Here is a 20,679-nt window from a genome sequence, read left to right on the forward strand (position 1 = left end):
GGTAAGGACACTTACACTATTTCCTGGTGGGCAAGGGATACTGGGACTGCCTTTCAAAAGGAACTCCCCTGTGTTGGTGACATTAACAAGACTCAATACAGACTCACTGACAAAATGCTGGTGTCCTTGAACTTCATTCAGAATATTAACACCTATAACTGGGCAACGCAGACCCCAATGTACAGAGTTAAATCCTGGATACTAATAACAGCTTTGTGCATGGGAAATCATATCTCATGAATTTGACTCAGTTTTTTTGAAGAAGTAACAAAGAGGATTGCTGAGGTCAGAGCATGGACATGATCTACATGGACTTCAGTAAGGTGTTCGACAAGGTTCCTCACGGGAGACTGGTCAGAAAGGTTAGATCGCATGGAGTACAAAAGTGGCCCGAAGGTAGAAGGCAGAGGGGGCTTTTCAGGCTGGAGGCCTGTGACCAGTGGAGTCTCAAGGATCGGTGCTGGATCCACTACTGTTCGCCATTTATATCCATGATTTGGATGTGAACAGAAGAGGTATTGTAAGTAATTTGCAGATGACACCAAAATGGGAGGTGGAGTAGCAGGGAAAAAGATTACCTCAGAGTACAAGAGGATCTGGATCAGATGGGTGAATGGACTGAGGAGTTCAGTTTAGAAAAATGCGAGCTGCTGTATTTTGGAAAAGCAAACCTTAGCAGGACTTATACAGTTGTTGTGGTTCTGTTCGCCGATCTGGGAATTTGTCTTGCAAACGTTTCGTCCCCTGCCTAGGTGACATCCTCAGTGCTTGGGAGCCTCCTGTGAAGCGCTTCTGTGCTGTTTCCTCCGGCATTTGTAGTGGCCTGTCTCTGCCGCTTCCGGTTGTCAGTTCGAGCTGTCCACTGTAGTGGTCGGTATATTGGGTCCAAGTCGATGTGTTTGTTGATAGAGTCTGTGGATGAGTGCCACATGCAGTGGGGGGGGATAGAAAGGGGTGGCACAGAGACAGATGGGGACAGAAAGTGGGTTTAGAGAGGAGGGGAACAGACAGGGGGAACGGGGGGGGTGGGTAGAGACCGACAGAGGGAGGGGGGAGAGACAGACCGGCAGATAAATGGGGGGGGGAGGGGGGAGACAGACCAACGGGGGGGGAAAGAGAACAGACCGTCGGGGGGTGGGGGTACAGAGCGTGGGGAACAGACAGAGTGGGAAGATGGAGAGTTATTTTGTAGATCTAAAACTAAACCCGGTTCCTGTTTTCTCATCCTGACATTAATTCCCTCCGAAGAGCTCAGAACAACTGCTTAGTTCTTGGAAAGTAGAGTTTCAGAGAGATCAGGTGCTGAACATGACATATGGGACACTAACATTTAATGGAATGTGTTGACCAATAAATGGACTCTGGTTCGATTCCACTGTCTGGGTGGTGTTTGCACATTCTCCCTGTGTGTCTGCGTGGGCTTTCTCTGGGTGCTCTTAATTTCCTCCCACAAACCCAAAGACATGCAGGTTGGCAGGATTAGCTTTGGGTAATGGCAGGTTACAGAGTTAGGGTGGAATGCTGTTCCGATGGTTGGTATGCTCTCATGGGCCGAAAGGCCTGTTTCCACACTGTAGGGATTCTGTCACTGAGTATAGGGATTAGGAGGTCACGTTGTGGCTGAGTAGGGCATTGGTGAGGCCAGTTTTAGAATACTGTATTCAATTGTGGTCTCCCTGATTTCAGAAAGATGTTACCAGAATAGGACTCAACCTCTTAATGACAAGTTCCTGGGAAGTGTTGACAGACAAACAGACCATGCAGTGTGGGTTGATAGTTCCTTGAAAGTGTGGTTGAAGGTGGACAGGTCGGTGAAGGTGGTGTGCGGTATGCTACCTGTTATTGGGCAGTGCATTGAGAATAGGAGTTGGGAGATCATGTTTACGTTGTACAGTTTATTGGCTCGGCCACTTTTGGAATCCCCAGACTGCTTTCAATTCCAGTCTCCCTGTTATAGGAAAGATGTTGGGAAACTTGCAAGAGTTCAGAATGGTTTTACTAGGGTATTGTCAGTATTGGAACACGTGAACCATCGGGAGAGGCTGAATCGGCTGAGGCTATTTCCCTGCAGCACTGGACACTTTAGGTGGCTTTATTGAATTTTATAAAATTATGAGGAGCAATGATAGGGTGACTCGTCACGGTTTCATTCTTCCCAGGGTAGGGGAGTCCAAACAAATGTGAATCTTTTTTCCAAGGAGGAAATGACAAATTCTAGAAGAGAGGGGGCAAGTTTAAAGTATATGAAAACCGAACCAACTGAAGATGCTATAAACCAGGAAGAGAAACAGAAGTTTCTGGAAAAGCTCAGCAGGTCAAGCAGCATCTATGAAAAGAAATTAGGGTTAACGTATCTGAGGAAGGGTGACCAGACCCGAAACTTTAACTGATTTTTCTTCACAGATGCTGCATGATCTTCTGCGCATTTCCAACAACATCTGTGTAAGTTTAAAGGGAGTTGTTTGGAGTATATACCTGAGAGTAACTTTATAAAGTGCGAGTGAGACCACATCTGGAGTAATGACAGAAGTTTTTGTCCCTTTATTTAAGGAAATACATCATTCCATCAGAGGCATTTCACAGAAGATTGACTGGGATGAACCCTGGTTTGCAGGGAGTATCTTTTAAGAAAAGGCTGAAGACGTTGGGACTCTACTCACTGGATTTGGGAAGAATGAGAGGGGATCTCATTGTAACATGTAGGATTCTTAAGGAGTTTGACAGGGTAAATACTGAGAGGATTTTTCCCATCATGAGGGAGTCTGGAACCAGATTCTGGGTCAGTCACAGAATCACGGATTCTGTTTTGGATTCGTCAAGTTTAAGGCAACACCGACACAGGTGAGGGGTTTCAGTAGCAATGGAGCTGGGGTGTGGTGGAGACAAGCAACATTTAAGAGATTGGAATTCCTGGTGTTTGTGATTGTGTAGATGTCTGATCAGAAGTTCACCTTGGGGTCATATATGAGAGCAATATTGTCAAGAGTGTGGAACTGCCTCAGACAGTTCCCAGGGAGAGGGAGGGGCTCAGCAGTAAGGGAAAGTGATTTGTAATAGCAACTGAAGGCAATGGGTTTAACCACTGCAACATCCGTTGCAGGAAATTGCAGCCAATCGCGTAGTGGGAGTGTGATGATCAGTTTGATAACTGAGTAATGGAGAGGGATGGTGGGGAGGGAGAGCTGGGCATTGTCAGTGTACATGTGAAACCTAACACGGTGCTTTTGGACAATGTCACCCTCCTGGCAGTGTGTAGGTGAGAAACAGGAGGGACCAAGGAGAGATCCTTAAGGGACACCAAGTACAAGGAATTCAGAAAGGATAGGGAGAGTCAGGATGGAGTAGGTTTTTGCAACAACGGTGGGGTCAAATATTAGTTTGTAGCAGAATGGGAGAGAAGGACATAACCAGAAAAGACAGACAGGTAGAACAAGGAACAATATCTGTGATTTGGGGAGGGGGGGTGATGAGGAGGAGGAGCAGCCCAACTCCCAAAGCACTATTTCTACATCAGTGACATCAAACAACTCCACCCTAGTCTCAGCTCATTTACAGAAACACTCGTCCATCCCTGTGTTATCTCCAGACTTCATTATCCAAACACACTCCTGGCCAGCCTCCCACATTCAACTTACATGTAATCTCAAGAGTATCTAAAACCCTACTGCCCAAGTACTCACTTGTACCAAAACTTGTTGATCCATCAAAAGGCTCCTATTAACAAGCAACAATTTAAAATTCTCACCCTTGATGTAATTCCTGGCTGTGAACATCCCTGTCTCCCTGCAGCACACAACCTGTGAGACCCCAACAACTCATTTTCTTTCAGACTCCCAACGATGTGTCTATTCATTGCTTCACCTGTCTGGCTGTTTCTACTGTTGCCAAGGCAACACGGTCTGGAATTCCCACCCGAACCCCCTCAGACCTGCTTTCCTCCTTTAACGTATTCCTGAAAACCTGCTTATTTGGCAATTGCTTTGATCACCTGACCTAATATCCTCATCTGTTACTTTATGTCACAAGTTCTCAATCATATGTCTATGCAATTATAAACATGATAAAAAAAAACAACTGTTGTTGATTTGCACACTTATTGTCAATTCTTCACTGTCGCTGAGTGAATAATCTATAACAGCTCTTACCCAAACACATTGTGGGAGCACCTTCACCACACGAACTGCAGCTGTACAAGGAAGTCAAACATCACCTTCTCCACAGGCAATGGGGCTTTGGCACTGATCACTGGTATCTGTGGAGGGAGAAACACACAGTTAATATTTCAGGGAGTGCAAAATGCATTATAGGGAGGGAAAATGGTGCAGAATTTGGGATTTTTAAATTTGTGTTTTACTACGTGCACTAAGTTCTGTAAAACCTCTTATCCCATACCATGAAAATTTCCTCCTCTTCCTGGTCAATGTGCCTTTCCTTCCCCCTGCCCTTCACCTTCACACATTTCCAATGCCTTGGTCACAACAACACTGTGCTCTCAGTGAAGTTTATCACGTGGTTGAGTATTGCCCCGCCCCTCATTCATTCTGATTGGTTGAAGGACCAACCAGCACCTCTAGCCCCCTTTCCCCCATTCTTATTGGTGCTGCGCTGACATCAATAATCCGAGGCCTATTGTGGGCTGGAGCATGCTCAGTGCTTCCTGCTTTTGCTGCTGTTCATCAGGTATGAGAGAGAGTGAGAGGGCTCATCCCTGTTTCTCCAGATGTCAGACAATAACAACAACTACCTGCATTGTATGGAGCCTTTCACATTGACAAATCTCCTAAAATGCTTCACGAATGATAGAAATGTTGATTAAAGAGAACGATTTTTAGATACATCTTTAAGGCGGAGAGAGGGAGTTAGGGATGATATTCCAAAGGTTTGTGTCCTCGGCAGCTTCAATCGTGGAGTGATATAGGTGGGGAACAGCTCACACTGGAGACAGCTAGTGGCTAACCATAAGTTGGATTAGTGGTGCTGGAAGAGCATAGCAGTTCAGGCAGCATCCAACGAGCAGCGAAATCGACGTTTCGGGTAAAAGCCCTTCATCATTCCTGAAAGGCCTACTTCAAGGACCGTAATTTTCCTCTGACTTGATCAACAATGCCCTCCAACACATACCCTCCACTTCCCTCACCTCCGCCTTTACCCCACCCCTCCAGCCACAATAAAGAATATAACCCTGCGGTCTTCACCTTCCACCCCACTAATCTCCAGATACAGCGCATTAACCTCTGTTATTTCTGCTACCTAAAGCCAGACCCCACCACCAGAGACATATTTCCCTCTCCAACACTATCTGTGTTCCGCAGAGACCATTCCCTCTGCACCTCCCATGTTCGGTCCACACCCTCCCACCAACCCATGCTCCACACCCTTGACCCTCACTTGCCACCATGGGAAATGTAGAACGTGCGGCCACACCTCCCTCTGACCTCTGTCCAAGACCCGAAAAGGATCTTTTCACATCAGGCAGAGATTTGCCTGCACATCCCAAAACCTCATATACCACATCTGCACACTATGGGAAATTTAACGTGGTTTAACTAACCTACACATCTTTGGACTGTGGGAGGAAACTGGAACACCCGAAGGAAACCCTCACAGATACTGGGCAGAATGTGCCAACTTGAACACAGACAGTTGCCCGAGGCTGGAATCAAACCCAGGTCCCTGGTGCTGAGGCAGCAGCGCTAAGCACTGAGCCACAATACTGTGGGATCTTTGGTGCTGATGCGCTGCCCCACTGATACCTCAGTCACTCACCCTGCCTCATTTCCTAAGAGGCAGTGATGACGGAGTGAAATTATCACTAGACAGTTAATCCAGAGACCCAGATAACGTTCTGGGGACCCGGGTTTGAATCCCATCACGGCAGATTTTGGAATGTGAATTCAATAAATATCTGGAAAAAAATAACCTAGTGACGACAAGGAATCCATTGTCAATTGTTGGAAAAACCAATGTGGTTCACTAATGACCTTTAGGGAAGGAAAATGCCATCCTTACCTGGTCTAGTCTGCATGTGACTCCAGATCTAGAGCAACGAGGTTGACTCTTAACTGCCCTCTGGGTAAACGCAGCAATAAATGCTGGTCGAGTCAGTGACAGCCTCATCCAGTGAATGAGTAAAGAAAACAGGTCAGGTTTTGTTCCTTCTCTAGTAGGTACATCCTACAAACTGAATCTGAAATGTTCTCGTACACACTGAACCTTTCCATCCAAGCCCTTAACGCTACAGCACTCATAGGCCACGTTGGTAAAGTTAAAGCCACTTGTCATTGCATCCATATTATTCTTACAGATAACTGAGGTCTCCTGGTAAAGTTGTGTCTCAATTCCCTGCTGACTATTGGGAGTGAGTCTATAATACAATCCCAGTAAGATGGTCATCCTTTTCTTATTTCTCAGTACCAACCAAATAACTTGCCTGGAGGTACTCCCAGGAATATCCTCCCGAAGTCCAGCCATAATGTTATCCCTAAGCAAAAACACCTCTCTCCCTGTTCTGTTGGCCCCTTTCTATCCTTGCTATAGCATCTATATCCTGGAACATTAAGCTGCTAGTCCTATCCATCCCTGAGTGATGCCTCTGTAATTGCTGTAATATTGCTGCCATGTTCAAAACCATACCCTGAGCCCACCTGCCTGACCTGTCAGTTCTCTTGCACTGAAATAAATGCAGTGTAACTGGTCCGTCCCACCTCATTCTGTGACTTGCTCTTGCCTGCCTTGACAGTCTGACTGGTGAACAGTACCAGTCTCAGACTCACCTCTTTTCTCACTATCTCTTTAGGATTACCCCGGCTCCCTCACTGGTTTAATGCCTCCCCAGTAGCACTAGCAAATCACCCTGCTCGTCAGGACCCCATGCTTTCCCCTTCCTTTGCCATTGGTACCAATGTACAATGTCCTCTCACTGGTTATTTTCCCTTTTGAGAATATTCTGCTCCCTTTGAGAGACATCCTTGACACTGGCACCAGGGCCGCACCACCCATTCTGATGTCTCACTGTCAGCTGCAGAAATGGCAGACTGTGCCCCCTGACTAGAGAGTCCCCTATCACCATCGATCATGTGGAACTGGATATACCTCAAATTATGTTAGAAGCCAGTCTCAGTACCAGTAACTTGACTGTCAGTGCTACATTCCCCTGAAAGTCTGTTACCACCTACATTTTCCAAAACAGTATACTTGTCTGAGATGGAGATAGCCATAGAAGACTGCTGTACTACCTGCCTACCCCTCCTAGCTTTCCTGGAGGTAACCCACCTACCTGACTGTATCTGCAGTATCCTGCATTCCTGAGACTGCCCCTTATCACACCCCCCGGCTCCTGTCAATTCCTCACTGTCTTTAATCACTCCTCCAGCAATCCATGCAATCCAATAGGATTTGCAATCACACTTCCTGCAAACAATCATCAGGATCATTGAAACTCTCCCTAATCTCCCACATCCGACAGGAACAGCACGCCACTCTACAACAGGCCATCTCTCCGCCTTAACAATCTACAGACCAAGACAAAGGCACAGTCTTACTGCTCGAAAAATACTGCCCGAAAATAACTTAATGCTTACGGTTCATATCTTAAACATTTCATCAAGAGACCGTAAGACATGAAAAAGAAATCCTCACCTTACTCACTATTGTAGATTTAATAAAATTAAACCGACTAAGATTGATATTTGAAGAGACTGAAACTCACTGAGCTGATCCCCGGCTCTGAATACTTCCAAGGGTGAGGTCTCTCTGAGGGCAGCTGTGAAATGTCTCTGTTCTCTTCTCTGCCCACTCCATTTCCAGAGAAATTTTTAACTTCATAGCAAGTCAGCTCAGAGAGGTCACTGCTTGGTTTTATTCACTGGGGGTTGCCTTTGCTGCCCAGACCAGTATTGATTGGCCACCTTTACTTGTTTTGGAGAAAGTGGTGGTTAACCGCCTCCCTGAAATGCTGCAGTCCATGTACACCACAGTGATGTTTGGACAACAATCCCCCTCTGGCCCCACAACCCTCCCTGTCTCTGTAATCCCCCTCCGGCTTCAGAAATTACATGGCCGTGGCATAAGATTTTTATTTAGATTCATTTTTGTTTAATAAACTGGCCCAAAAAAGTGAAATATTTCGCCCCCAAACAAATTTCTGTTGATTGACCTTTTGGAGAGGCTGACACATGGACGTTGCAGTATTTTATCTCACATTGTACACGTAGAATGATGGAACTTTCTTTTAAACATTGTTAAAAAGGGAGGCAATGGCTTAATGGTATTCCTGCCAGATGAGTGATATGTACAGTGTTCCGAGGATTTGGGTTAGAATCCCAACATGGCTGATGGCAGCATCGGAATTCAATACAATCTAGAATGGAAAGGAGAATGATGACGATGAAACTATTGTTGATTGTTAGAAAACCCATCTGGTTCACTAATGTCCTGTAGGGAAGGAAACGGTCATCCTCACCTGGTCTGACCTACATGTGACTCCAGACCCACAGCAATGTGGTTAACTCTCAACTGCCCTCAGGAAAGTACTTTAAAAACTGTTAACAAATAGTCTGCAGGTATCAATTAAAAACTGGCTGTTCCCATTGGGACTGTGAATTTCTGAACGGCCTGAACTAAAACGGAGTTTCAGCTTCACCTTCTCCCTGTCTCCCCTCACTCTGTTTACACCCAACTCCAGAACACTCTCATTGAGCCAAGCAGCCCTCACAGTGCAGCCCTGTCATTTTCATTGAATGCTCTCACCTACACTGCCCTCAGCTCCCTTACTGTCCCAATGTATCTCAATGGGAGCTCAGGGACAGCACCTCATCTTTCAATTCAGCCCTTTGTAACCCCAGAGTCAACATGGACCTCAGCAGTTTCTGAATGAACAGACAGTTGTCAGAAGCTGGAACATTCGACCTGAAAAGGTACTGGAATTTGAGTCCAAAAGGATTTTTAATGGGAAGTTTACAGCTTAACATCATAAAGTGGGTGATTGGGTCTAAATCTGAGAGTTCTTACAAAGAGACGAGGTGTAATCTGGATAAATCTGTGCTCCCTTTCAGGCCAATACCTCCTTCCTCTGCTGCAGAGCCCAGAACAGAGCACATACCCAAAGGGTGACCCAACCATGAATTTGTACATCTTTCTGCTTAACAAAAATATTGGAGATATTTTCTCACAAACAGATCAGACAAACCTTTCTCCTTCCACAGTTAAATGCCAATGATATTCAGATCCTGATGACTCCATTGACTGTAAAAACTTGCTTTTGAGATCCCAGCCTCAATTATTCTGATTTAATATCCTATGAAATGAATTCACAAAACAAAACTCACAGTCAGTGCAGGAAGATTATAAAGACATACTTTTCTCTTGGTATGTGCTTGATGTGTAAATACCTCTCTTCAAATCGCACCCCCCCATCCGAGGAAGGGAACATGCACATGCGCCTCACTGTACCTTGCCCCCAATAAAGATGGCAGCCATATCCCAGGGCCTATCACTGCCTAAGGGCCGCAGCCATTTTCCCATCTGCTGCAAACGAAGGACTAAGAGTTTCTAATTCAGACTTATGAACCGCACAGAGTGTAATTAAAACTTCCCAGTCTAAAGTGACTCATTATCTCCCTGTCCCCGAGGCCACTCTCCCCTTCCCTGTTTGCATCTCCCACATTCACCAACTGCAGAGTCACGTGGCACTGCATCGGCCGAGTTACTGGTGACGTGTCATCCCATTGGCCACACCCCTCATTCACTCCCATTGTCTGGATGACCAGCTGGTTCCACTTGGTCCACCAGTCCCACCACCTTTTCCTATTGGTCTGAAGCTGCCATCAATCAGCTGGACCCCATTGTGAGGTCACTGGTGGGATCCTCCCCCTGTCTGAATCAAACCCGGAAGGTGTACGGATGGGGTTAATCAGGAACAACAAGCAGAAGGTGCTGGGAAATCTCAGCAGGTCTGGCAGCATCTGGGAACAGAAATCTGTCCAGTGGCCCTTCCTCAGATCCGATGGGAGCTGGGAAAATTAGAATCTTGACAGCATGGAAACAGGCTATTCAGCCCAAAATGTCCACAGCGTCTCTCCGAAGAGTATCCCACCCAGACCCATTCCCCTACCCTATTACTCTACATTTCTCCTGACTAATGCACCTAACCTACACATCCCTGAATATTATGGGAAATTTAGCTTGGTCAATTCAACTAACCTGCTGATCTTTGTATTGCAGGAGATAGGGGTTAAAGAGTAAATAACAGGGAGGGACAGAACCCAAAGAGAGACTGGAGCATTTGGAAAGAAAAAGGAGTGGATTACGATCTGGCTGGGAGTGTGCACAGCTGTTAATGGAGGGGACAGGAACCTGTGTCTGGCAGCATCTCAATGGAGGTGGCGGAAATGGCGACTGATGATCTATGTTCTGCTGCAAAAATAGACCCTGAACATCTCTATCTCATGCTTACTGCTGTGTTCCAGTGAGGCCAGAACATACCAAATGGCCCCGTATTTCAAAGACTGCAATTTCCCCTCCCATGTGGTCAATACCATCCAATGTATCTCCTCCACTTCCTGCACGTCTGCCTTTGAAACCCACACCTCCAACTGCAGCAAGGATAGAACCCCCCCAACCCCCACCCCCATCCAAGTCCTTACGTTCCACCCAGATACAACACATCATCCTCTGCCATTTCCACCACGTACAATCAGACCGCACCATCAGATTCTTAAGGGGTTTGACAGAATAAATACTGATGTGTTTGAGGGTAAATACTGAGAGGGGAGTCTGAAACCAGATTCTGAGCCAGTCACAGAATCAAGGATTCTGCTTTGGATTCGTCAAGTTTAAGGCAACACAGACACAGGTAAGGGGTTTCAGTAGCAATGGAGCTGGGGTGAGGAGGAGATAAGCAACGGTTTAGAGATTGGAATTCCTGGTGTTTTGGATTGTGTAGATGTCTGATCAGAAGGTCAGCTTCGCGTCAGATATAACTGCAATACTGTGAAGAGTGTAGTTCTGCTGCATAGTTCCCAGTGAGAGGGAGAGACTCAGCAGTTAGGGAAAGGAATTTGTAAGGCAACGGGTTTAACCACTACAATGTTTCATTGGAGGAAACTGCACCTAATCGAGTAGTGGGAATGTGGTAAGCAGTTTGATAACTGAGTAACAGTGGAGTAATGGAGAGGGATGATGGGGAGAGCGAACTGGGCATCGTCAGTGTACATGTGAAACCCAACATGGTCCTTTTGCACAATGTCACCTCCTGGCAGTATGTAGGTGAGAGACAGAAGGGACCAAGGATAGATCCATGAGGGTCACCAATTGCAAGGAATTCAGAAAGGAAAGGGAGAGTGGAGATGGAGCAGGATTTTCGAACAACATTGAGTTCAAATGTCAGTTTTTCACAGAATGGGAGAGAAGGACCATAACCAGAAAAGACAGAACAAGAACAATGTCTGTGAATCGGTGAGGGGGACTGATGAGGAGGAGGAGAAAAGAGAGTTGGAAACTCTATGGTTTATTGAGATTAGGGTAAAGGGTCAAGATGAGCTCTGATAAGGCTTGACATGAGATGAGATTGGAGAAAGATGTAGGTTTGGACAAAAAACGGGAACACCACGTGAGGCAGTTTGACTCAGTGAGCTAGTGGGGAAGCTACAGATCGGATTATCTCAGTCTTAGTGACAGAGAAACTCCATGTGCTCCAAACTCTTGTTGTTGGAGAGAAGGATGGAGGAGACAGGATGATGGACAGTGTTTCACAAAGAAACAAAACCTGGGTAAGTGATATTTAAAGCGAGTGAACAAACCTAATGTATTTAAAGTTTATCCAAAATATTAAAACAAACGACTGAAGTCCTGGTTCGAATCCCATCTTGGCCGATGGTGGAGTCTGAATTCAAGAAAAAATAACTGGAATTAGGAATCTCCTGATCTCCATGGAATCATTGTCAATGGCGAAAAAAATCCTGCCAACCTGACAGTGGCCCAGGAAGCGACTCACTGTATTAATCACTGCAAAGTCTCAACACAGGAATGAAACTGGATGGACCACTCGGCATCTAAGAAGGCACCATTTAAAACAACCACAGAATCAGCCCTCTCAATGGTGCAACGTCCTCCAGACTAACATCTGGATTTTGGTGCCAAAATGTGCAGAGCTGTCTCACAGAACAATCAAGGAACAGCCTGACATACTCATACTCATGAAATCAACCCTTACAGACAATGACCAGACACCACCATCACCATGCCAAGATATTGAGATTGTGGTGATGGAAAAGCACAACAGGTCAGGCAGCATCCGAGGAGAAGGAGAATCGATGTTTCGAGCCTAAGCCATTCATCAGCCTGACCTGCTGTGCTTCTCCAGCACCAGACTCTTGACTCTGATCTCCAACATCTGCAGTCTTCACTTTCTCCTGAAATTTCTGGATATGTCCAGCCCCACCAGCAGGACAGACCAGGCAGAGGTGGTGGCACAGTGGTGTACAGACAGGGAGGATTTGCCCTTTGACTACTCAGCATTGACTCCGGACACCAGGAAGTCTCATGGCTCCTGCTGATTACCACGTACCGTCCTCCCTTGGCTGATGGATCAGTTCTCCTTCATGTTGAACAACATTTGAAGGAAGCACTGAGGAAGTAAAATGGTGTCAAACGTACTCTGGGTGCAGGATTTCAATGTCCACAATCGAGACTAACTCTGCAACAGAATTACTGACAAAGCTTGCCAGGTCCTGAAGGACATAGCTGCTCAACTGATTCTGCAGCGGGTGGTGAAGGAACCAACAAGAGGGAAAAACATACTTGATCTCATTGTTATGAATTGACCAGCTGCAGATACATCTGGCCATGACAGTATCAGTGAGAGTGACCATCACACATTCCTTTTGGAGACAAAGTCTTGCCTTAAAGTTGAGAAAAACCTCCATCGTGTTGAGTGATACTATCACCGTTCTAAATGGGATAGACTTTGAAGAGATGTAGGATCTCAAACTGGGTATCTCTGAGGCACTGTGGGACATCAACAGCAGAACTGTACTCCAGCACAATCTGTAATCGTATGGGTTTGTAAATCCCGCTCTCACCCATCACAATGTACACTAAAGGAGGGCATGCCAAGAGCAGCACCAGGCATACCTAAAAATGAAGTGCCAACCTGGTGAATCTACCAAACAGGACCATCTGCATATCAAACAGCATCAGCAGCAAGCAACAGAACTAAGTGATCCTACATCCAATGGAACAGATCGGAGCTCTGCAGTTCTGCCACACCCAGTTGTGAACGGTGATGGACAATTAAACAACTCACTGGAGGAAGCATCTTAGATATGCCCACCCTTATTGATGGAGGGGCCTCACACATCCATGCACCAGATAAGATGACAGCATTTGCAGCAATCTGCAGCCAGAAGTGTAAAGCGTGATGATCGATCTCAGCCTTCTCCAGTGGTTTCCAACATCACAGATGTGAGTTTTAAGCCTGTTCGATTCAGTTTGAATAACATCAAGAAATGGTTAAGTAGTGCAAAGGCTACGGGCCCTGCCAATATTCTGGCAATAATACTGATGGTTTGAGCTCCAGAACTTGCCACCCACCAAGCCAAGTACCGCTCCAGCACTGGCATCTATCGACAATGTGGAACATTGCCCAGGGATGTTCAACACAAAAACACAGGGCAATCCAACCCAGCCAATTTCCATCTATCAGTCCACACTCGATCAGCAGTAAAGTGATGGAAGATGTCATCAACTGGGCTATCAAGCAGCAGCTGCTCAGCAACAGCCAGCTGAGTGACACTCATTTTAGGCTCCACCAGGGCCACTCAGCTCCCGATTGTGTTACCGCCCTGATTCACAATCTGGCAACCAGCTGAATCCCAGAGGTGAGGTGAGTGTGATAACTCAGTCCCATTCCAAGATCACTAATTCTAGCTGATTCCACCCTCATCTCAGCTCATATACTAAAACTCTCATCCGTTGTGTGTTATCTCCAGACTCCATTTTCACACTCAGGGCCAGCTTCCCACATTCAACCTTCCTGTAATCTCAAGAAAGTCTCAATCTCTGCTTGTTGATTCATCAAAAGGCTCCTAATTATAATCAACAGCATACTGCCATAGAGATGTACAGCAAGGAAACAGACCCTTCGGTCCAACCTGTCCATGCCGACCAGATACCCCAACCCAATCTAGTCTCACCTGCCAGCACCTAGCCAATATCCCTCAATTTAAAATTCTCACACTTGATTTAATTCCTGGCTGTGATCATCCGTAGCTCCCTGCACCACACACACTTTGAGACCTCGACAACCCATTTTCTTCGAGACTCCCAACCATTTGTTAATTCATCACTTCAACTGTGTGGCTGTTTCTACAGTTGCTGAAGCAGCTTGGTCTGAAATTCGCAGCCAAAACCTCACAGGTCTGCCTTTAAGACATCCCTCAAAACCTGCTTTTTGGCAATGCTTTTAGTCACCTGACCTAATATCTCCATCTCTGGCCTTATGTCTAAAGTTCTCAACAGTATTTTTGCGAAATTATAAGCATGATAATAAAAATACAAACTATTGTTGATTTGGACATTATTCTCAAATCATCACTGTTGCTGAATGAATAATCTATAGTGCCACTTACCCAACCACATTGTAGGAGCACCTTCACCACACAAACTGCAGCTGTGCAAGAAAGTCAAACATCACCCTCTCCACAAGCAACAGGGCTTTGGCATTAATCACTGGTATCTGTGGAAGGAGAAACACAGTTGATGTTTCAGGGAGTGCAAAATGGATTACAGGGAATGAAAATGGTGCAGAATTTGATCGTCAGAAATGGAAGGAAAATACACTTGCTTGTTTGAAAAAAGAATTCTTGACTGTCAAAAATATTCAAGAAAAAATTAATCTGATAATAGAGCAGTACATGGTCAGGGGATGGGCCGCAGTGAAAAACTCATTTACAAAGGGTCTATAAAAGTAAGAATACAGGAGTAAACAGACCAAAAATACACCCGTGTTTCGATACTGAGGAAGCTAGATATTGACAAAGTGGTCATGAGGGAGCCCAGAGGTGAATCAGAGCAGTATTGGCTGTTATGATCACAATGACTCTGGACGAGAGAAAGGCTGCACATGCGCCTGGCTGCACCTTGCCCCCTACAAAGATGGCGGCTCCGCACGTTGTCCCGAATAAAGATGGCTGCGCTCACTCAGGTCTGCAGCCGCGCTGAGGCTATTCCGAATTTACTGCAAACTGAGACGTTCAAATTTGTGTTTTCCGACGTGCACAACTTGTTTGGAAAACATCTCCGCTCATAGCCACACAATTTTTCTCCCGTTTCCCTGTTTATTTCTTTCATTACCGTATGCTTTCTCTCCAAAACTTGCCGAGCATTCATTACGGCGACTCTGCGCCGCGCGCGAGGGTGATCACATGGTTTAGTTTAGCTCCGCCCTTCATTTACTTTGTTTGGTTGGAGGACCAACATCCCGGTAGGTCCTCCAGCTCCGCCCACCGTCCTTTCATTGGTCCGGTGCTGACATCAGTCATCCGCGGGTCACTTTGTTGGCTAAAGCATGCGCAGTGCGGCCTGCTTTAGCTGATATGTTGGGTAATGTGATGGGAGAGTTTACTCAGGGGAAGCATTCCCTGTGTGTGAGCTCTGCAGTAGATTTCCTTTATTCATGGAGGGAATTGCCTTCCCACTCATGACTGTATAGCTGTGATTTATGAATCAATACCATCTGAACCAGTACATAAACACTCCATTTTCACAACATCTGAGATCTTTAGCACATTGTATCACGTTCTTCTTTGGAAACAAAAAAAAACATGAAACGGAGCCTCAAGGAATCGGAGCAGGAGTAGGGCATTCATCGCCTTCAGCTTGTTCCCCCATTCGATCAGATCATGGCTGGGTCAACCCAGATCTCAACACCTCTTTTATGCTTGATCTGCATAGCCCTCAACTGCTCAATATTTCAAAAATCTATCTGCCCTCTTTTAAAATAATTTTAGACAGAATCACAGATTCCCTACTCTGTGGAAACAGGCCCTTCAACTCAACAAGCAAGAACAACCCTCCAAAGAGTAACCCAACTATTCCCCTCCCACATTTAACTTTCACAATTGTTTGGGCGAGAAAATTCTCGCCATTCACTGAGAAAAACAAATTCTTTCCTTTTTCTAAAATGAATGTTCCCTTATGTAATGTCCCCTGGATTGAGACGTCACTGGTGCTAGAAGATCTAGTCAACATCTACCCTGTCAAGCTCCTCAGAATCTTGTTTCCATAAGATCACCCCTGCTTATCTATTCTTGACAGGTCAACCCTTTTGTCCTCAAAGCAGCTAAGTGAATCTTTTTTGAATGGTCTCCAATGTTAGTTTATCCTTTATTAAATATGGGAGCTAACACTGTATATAGTACTCCAAGTGAGGACTCAACAACAGCCAGTGTCGTTAACCAATCCTCAGTCCATACTAATACATTTCGCCGATACGATGAGCTCCTAAATTGTGCAACTAACTTTTATGAAGCACCTTATCATTTGCATTTTTAAAATCCAAATACAGAACATCATTGGCTTGCCCTTTATCACCCTGCTTGTTATCTCCTCAATGAACTGTCGCAAATTTGTCAAATATAGTTTCTCTTTCACAAAACCCAGTCTACCATGTTTAATGATAAGCTTTTCTAAATATCCTGCAATTTCTTACTTTAATATTCGACTCTGTAGATTCTTTCAGTAGATTTGCTAAGTATGATTCCCCTCTCTTAAATCCATGTGGACTCTGTCCAATCCTGTCACTGTTCAGTAAGAAACTTGACTGTACTCCAATATACTTAGTAAATGTATCTGTATTTATTTTTAAAAATTGATTACTTATAAATGCTGGACCCATGCAATATCAATGAATTAGTGACTCTGAATTTGGGTAAAAATGATTTTTCTATTAATTCCTTTTCGTACTGTGTTATGCAGACAGCACCAAGTGATCACTCTTAATTGTGAGTAACTTTGAAAATAATATATTTTAAAAATGACATCCCAAAATGCTGCATCATTATTGTGAAAGGAGGATTTCGCATTCAATAGTTTGCAGATAAAATTGAACAGATTTTTGCTGCAATTTGGCCAGACTGCAGGTTACACCAAAGTGGCAACTCTGCTCTCAAATTCTTACTTGACACTGCCCAAGGCGATACTGATGGGACTTCACTTTGCCATTCTTGTTCACCAGCTTTATTTCCAGGTTTAATCCTATAATCATCCTAGAGCTTGTAATTTTAGACAACTTCTCTTTTAGGTACATATGTAAATATCATACTGAAATGTTGCACTGAATGGTACCAAATCTGAAATTAGTCTCTAATCTGACCCTTCTACAAATGTATTAGCATAAGTCTATGCCAGTTATTTTTCTGAAGCCTGTGATTCCTGATGAAGGGCTTATGCCTGAAACATCAATGCTCCTGCTTCTTGGATGCTGCCTGACTTGCTGTGCTTTTCCAGCATGACACTTTTCGACTCTGATATCCAGCTTCTTTGGTCGTCACTTTCTCTTTTGAGAAGTTTAAACCAAGAATAACTTTTATTGATCAAAGTGCAATAGGAAACAATTCATGAAATTCAGATATCTCACATTTACCTTAACTATGGGAAGGCTAAGTCATGACTAAATTATTGTCAGTAATTGAAACCATGCTGACAAACTTGTGCAGTATCAGTGCCTCACCTTTACAGTATTCCCAGATATCGCACAGCTGCAGTATTTTGTTTTGCACTGAGCTATATGTTGTTCTCACTTTTTTCTTTGAGAAAGATTACAAAATTAACTTGGATGAATGAACTTATAACTTCTTTAACCAATGTTGGGAGAAAAAAAAATGTCAGTATTTCAAGTGCTGATAAAGTAAAATAAACTGAATCAGTAGAAAGGGTTTAAGATGGATATGGAACAAATGCTGGCAAATGGGACTAGATTAATTTTGGATATCTGGTCAGCATGGCCAAGTTGGACTGAAGGGTCTGATTTTGTGTTGTACAACTGTGACTTCATTCTCTTAATTATTCAAGAAGTTGAATACTTCAAGGAGGAAAAGGAGAATTTATTAAGAGCATGCACGTGAAATGATGATTGAGGTATATCAAACTCACATTGTTTCATGTCCTTTTCCTCTGGGTTCTTCAATGAACAAACTTGTTTGGTTATCTGAATAAATATGTATCATGTAATTTGTTTCACATAAAATATTTCATTAGGATCTTGCGAACTATTAAGAAGTGTTCATTTTTAAAATTTAGGTAGCTTGATTATTAAGCAAGAAAAGGTTAGCGTTTTACTCCCACTGAATCATTCCTCTATAAAAGGTAACAAGCTTTTTATTTTTTCTGGACTTTGAATATATGGAAGTCAATTCTGAAAGAAAAAAATCCTCGTTGGTAATGTTCCCACATATGTGGAGTAATTGCTTCTGGTCAGTCTTCAGGTTATAGAGGCTCGGAAAGAAATGAGTTGGCCAAAGTAAGCAACATCATTTGGATGGACTATGCTCATTGGGGAAACTTGCAGGATCTGTAGAAGGAACACGTGTTTCAGAGTGTATGCAATAAACCTGAACATTGTTATTTTTTTCACAGAGTTTGTGACCCGAGTGGAGCAGCAATGAAGCTCGACTTATTTTTTAAATTTCCGAGCTTGCCAAATTATTGTCGGTAAATGCAGGTGACTTTATCAAAGCACATTTCACACTCCCCAGCCAGGAATTTGGTCCCAATTCTGTCAGTCCATCCATTCCTATGGATAACAGGTATTTTAAATGTGAGCACTCCATTTAACTATTTGAATTGAATAGTTCAGTGGTTACATCCTCTTGGATTCTTAATTTCAAATTACTCAATGTGATTTTTTTGTCCCCCCTGAATTTGCCAAGCACTGGGCAATTCTGGAATACTCCAAACATTTACAATAGATGCATTCACACTATTGAAGGCAACCTGGCAGATTTGAATACCATTCAGGTAGTCAACAACAATACATAAGTAACTTTATGAATTGCTTACTATACACCAACAACGCAAGCCAAGTATTAGTGAAACCACAGATTCTCTCCCAAGGATTCCAAAATCTAAACAGTGCATTCCAAATATGCTCACTATCACCATCTGGGAGCAGTCTCCCAAAGTGCACCCAGAATTTAGAAAGCACATACACTACCCTCCATAGCTAAATCTGCTGTCACAGGCTTCACTCTTATTGCATACAATGACATTTATTGTTCAGTTCTTTAACGTGACAAATGATTTTACAAACAATTTATAAAATACTTTAAATCCTGAAGAAATGTGATGTCAGCCCTTTGTAGAAGTGAATGGAAAGTGTGATGTTTGCTTGACCTTTGGCTCTATGTATCAGACTGAACTGAACCTTTAGCAAGATGTGGGATGTTTCCCACACACTTTGTTTAAAAAAGCAAAGATTATGCTCTGAGATTTAAATGTTCAATCAGGTTTAATAAAAATCCTTCCAAAAACTGAGTTTGACTTCAGCTCCTTTAAAGAGACATGCTCTTGTCCTTCAATTTTGTGACATGTGATCATTCTTTGGTAAAGGTGGCTGTGTGTAACACTGCAGGATGTTGTGCTGAAGTGCCTCATTGGGTGGAGGAGCTTTATTACTGGTGTAACTTGGCTAATTTTGAGATGGAATATTATTGAGAGTTAAATCTTGTTTTTAAACCGAGACGTGCTTGTGTAACTCAAGTGTGGAAACTATGCTCACGTTTGCAATGAACCTTTCACTTTTGGAGATTAGTATTTTTCTGATCGGTTTTGTAAATAAAGTTCACTATAGAAAGCACAGTGCTGGAGAACTGCAGGTCCAGCAGCATCTCTGAGGGGAATAAAACATTGGAAACTCCAAGTCTCATGACCATTTGTCCGTTCAGACGAAGAGTCACTGAAATTGAAATGTAACATTATTTTTCTCTTCACCGATGCCCTCAGAACTGCTGAGTTTCTCCAGCACTTTGTTTCTGGGATTCAGATCTCCAGCACCTGCAGTTTATTGTTTTGTTTTCGATCCAATGACTTGACTTGGGGAGCGAGAGGCAGCAACTGTGATCAACTCGGATAAAACTCTCCAACAATGGAAAACAAACACATAGTTCTTTATACTTTGCAAAACACGACTGTAAATAAGAAATGCAATTAAGCTAAGTGCAAGGCGGCATACCACCTGCCTTGTCTCAAACTTGCTGCTCATCTTTGAGAACTAATCTGTCAGAATTGTATTTGCTCCCTTCCTTTGAGATCACAGTCCACAAATGTCCCAGTTTCAATTCCTGGGCCGGGCCCAGTTACCACATTGCAGTGGGGTGGGGAGCTTTGTGTCAGCCTGAAGTTTTTGTTAAGAGCAACATAGCGGGTTGAAGTTGACGGTTTTGGCGAATATTGCGTCATCAAACTTGGAGGAAATCCTTCTTCCGAATATATTGATTAACTGGATTGAGCCTGTTTACATGCTGCCCTGTTAGTAGTGCGGTCATATTCTCAGTTAATAATCACACAACACCAGGTTATAGTCCAGCAGATTTAATTGGAAGCACACTAGCTTTGGAGCACCGCTCCTTCATCAGGTGATTGTGGAGGGCACAATTCTAACGCACAGAATTTATGGCAAAAATT

At 44.0% G+C, this 20,679-nt stretch overlaps 1 long non-coding RNA gene across 5 annotated transcripts in view; it reads right to left on the bottom strand.

The window, feature by feature from the left end:
• The window catches only part of LOC140484504 (uncharacterized), a 749,759-nt gene that overhangs the window by 715,361 nt on the left and 13,719 nt on the right, over positions 1 to 20,679 (bottom strand). For 2 of the 5 annotated variants that reach the window (XR_011962215.1, XR_011962214.1), the window contains exons 1-2: positions 9,188 to 9,357; positions 4,146 to 4,252 (exon numbers count right to left, since the gene is read on the bottom strand). This is a non-coding gene — a long non-coding RNA (uncharacterized lncRNA). Of the gene's footprint in view, positions 1 to 519; positions 913 to 4,145; positions 4,253 to 9,187; positions 9,359 to 14,627; positions 14,735 to 20,679 lie in introns of those variants that run through there. The other 3 variants (XR_011962213.1, XR_011962212.1, XR_011962216.1) reach the window with 3 other exon arrangements.

The sequence above is a fragment of the Chiloscyllium punctatum genome, chromosome 13 (genome assembly GCF_047496795.1).
Source record: "Chiloscyllium punctatum isolate Juve2018m chromosome 13, sChiPun1.3, whole genome shotgun sequence".
NCBI classification, from domain to species: Eukaryota; Metazoa; Chordata; class Chondrichthyes; order Orectolobiformes; family Hemiscylliidae; genus Chiloscyllium; species Chiloscyllium punctatum.